Source organism: Arachis ipaensis, chromosome B4 (assembly GCF_059453495.1).
Source record: "Arachis ipaensis isolate K30076 ecotype BB chromosome B4, ASM5945349v1, whole genome shotgun sequence".
In the NCBI taxonomy this organism is placed as follows: Eukaryota; Viridiplantae; Streptophyta; class Magnoliopsida; order Fabales; family Fabaceae; genus Arachis; species Arachis ipaensis.
Window position 1 is genome coordinate 56819091 of NC_142439.1, and position 2383 is coordinate 56821473.

The 2383-nt window shown below is 40.3% G+C and overlaps 1 non-coding gene across 1 annotated transcript; it reads right to left on the minus strand.

The window, feature by feature from the left end:
• Window positions 1-1051: 1051 nt before the first annotated feature.
• Window positions 1052-1159, minus strand: LOC148567675 (small nucleolar RNA R71). Its single transcript, XR_015882853.1, has one exon. It is a non-coding gene; the product is annotated as a small nucleolar RNA R71 (small nucleolar RNA).
• Window positions 1160-2383: the final 1224 nt, after the last annotated feature.

Here is a 2383-nt window from a genome sequence, read left to right on the forward strand (position 1 = left end):
AAACGCCAGCCAGGGTACCTTGCTGGGCGTTTAACGCCCAAAAAGGTAGAGATTTGGGCGTTAAACGCCAGAATGGGCACCATTCTGGGCGTTTAACGCCAGGATGACACAAGAGGGAAGATTTTGTTTTTAATTCATATTTTTTTTTATGTTTTCAAAATTTTTCAAAATTAAATTTTCAATCATATCTTTTTTATTTCTAATTTCAAAATCTTTTTCAAAAATCACTTTATTTCTTTCCCAACTCTAATTTTTGAAAATCATTTTTCAATTTTTCAAAATTATTTCAAAATTCTTTACTTTAATTTCGAAAATTCTTCCCCTCTTCTCACATCCTTCTAGTTAAGAACTAACACTCCTCCATTATCAGTAATTCGAATTTTATCTCTCTTGATAAGTTCAAATTCTTCTACCTCCTCCTTCTATTCTTCTTTTCCTCTGACACCTCAAGGAATCTCTATACTGTGACATAGAGGATTCCATATTTTCTTGCTCTCTTCTCTTTCATATGAGCAGGAGCAAAGACAAAGGCATTCTTGTTGAGGCTGATCCTGAACCTGAAAGGACCTTAAAGCGAAAGCTAAGAGAAGCTAAGGCACAACTCTCTGTAGAGGACCTAACAGAAATCTTCAAACTAGAAGAAGACATGGCAGCCGAAAACAACAACAATGCCAACAATGCAAGGAAGGTGCTTGGTGACTTTACTGCACCTACTCCTGATTTCTATGGGAGAAGCATCTCAATCCCTGCCATTGGAGCAAACAACTTTGAGCTTAAGCCTCAATTAGTTTTTCTAATGCAACAGAATTGCAAGTTTCATGGACTTCCATTGGAAGATCCTCATCAGTTCTTAGCTGAATTCTTGCAAATCTGTGACACTGTCAAGACCAATGGGGTTGACCCTGAGGTCTACAGACTTATGCTTTTTCCTTTTGCTGTAAGAGACAGAGCTAGGACATGGTTGGATTCACAACCTAAAGAAAGCTTGAACTCTTGGGAAAAGCTAGTCAATGCCTTCTTGGCAAAGTTCTTTCCACCTCAAAAATTGAGCAAGCTTAGAGTGGAAGTCCAAACTTTTAGACAGAAGGATGGTGAGTCCCTCTATGAAGCTTGGGAGAGATATAAGCAATTGATCAGAAGGTGCCCTTCTGACATGCTTTCAGAATGGAGCATCATAGGAATCTTCTATGATGGTCTGTCTAAACTATCCAAGATGTCATTGGATAGCTCTGCTGGAGGATCTCTCCATCTGAAGAAGACGCCTGCAGAAGCTCAAGAACTCATTGAAATGGTTGCAAATAACCAATTCATGTACACTTCTGAAAGGAATCCTGTGAATAATGGGACAAGTCAAAAGAAAGGAGTTCTTGAGATTGACACTCTGAATGCCATATTGGCTCAGAACAAAATATTGACTCAGTAAGTCAATATGATTTCTCAAAGCCTGTCTGGAATGCAAGCTGCACCAGCCAGTACTAAGGATGCTTCATCTGAAGAAGAAGCTTATGATCCTGAGAACCCATCTATGGAAGAGGTGAATTACATGGGAGAACCATATGGAAACACCTATAATCCTTCATGGAAAAAATCATCCAAATCTCTCATGGAAGGATCAACAGAGACCTCAACAAGGTTTCAACAACAATAATGGTGGAAGAAATAGGTTTAGCAATGGCAAGCCTTTTCCATCATCTTCTCATCAACAGACAGAGAATTCTAGGCAGAGCCACTCTGACTTAGCAACCATGGTCTCTGATCTAGTTAAAACCACTAAAAGTTTCATGACTGAAACAAGGTCCTCCATTAGAAATTTGGAGGCACAAGTGGGTCAGCTGAGCAAGAAAGTTACTGAACTCCCTCCTAGTACTCTTCCAAGCAATATAGAAGAGAACCCAAAAGGAGAGTGCAAGGCCATAAACACAATCAACATGGCTGAATTTGGAGAGGAGGAAGAGGCAGTGATCGCCACTGAGGAAAACCTCAATGGACGTCCACTGGCCTCCAATGAGTTCCCTAATGAGGAACCATAGGAATCTGAGGCTCATAATGAGACAATAGAGATTCCATTGGATTTACTTCTGCCATTCATGAGCTCTGATGAGTATTCTTCCCTGAAGAGGATGAAGATGTTACTGAAGAGCAAGTTGCTAAGTACCTTGGAGCAATCATGAAGCTAAATGACAAGTTATTTGGTAATGAGACTTGGGAGAATGAACCTCCATTGCTCATCAAAGAACTGGATGACTTCACTAGGCAGAGATTACCTCAAAAGAGACAGGACCCTGGAAAGTTCTCAATCCCTTGTACCATAGGCACCATGACCTTTGAGAAGGCTCTGTGTGACCTAGGGTCAAGCATAAACCTTATGCCTCTCTCTGTAATG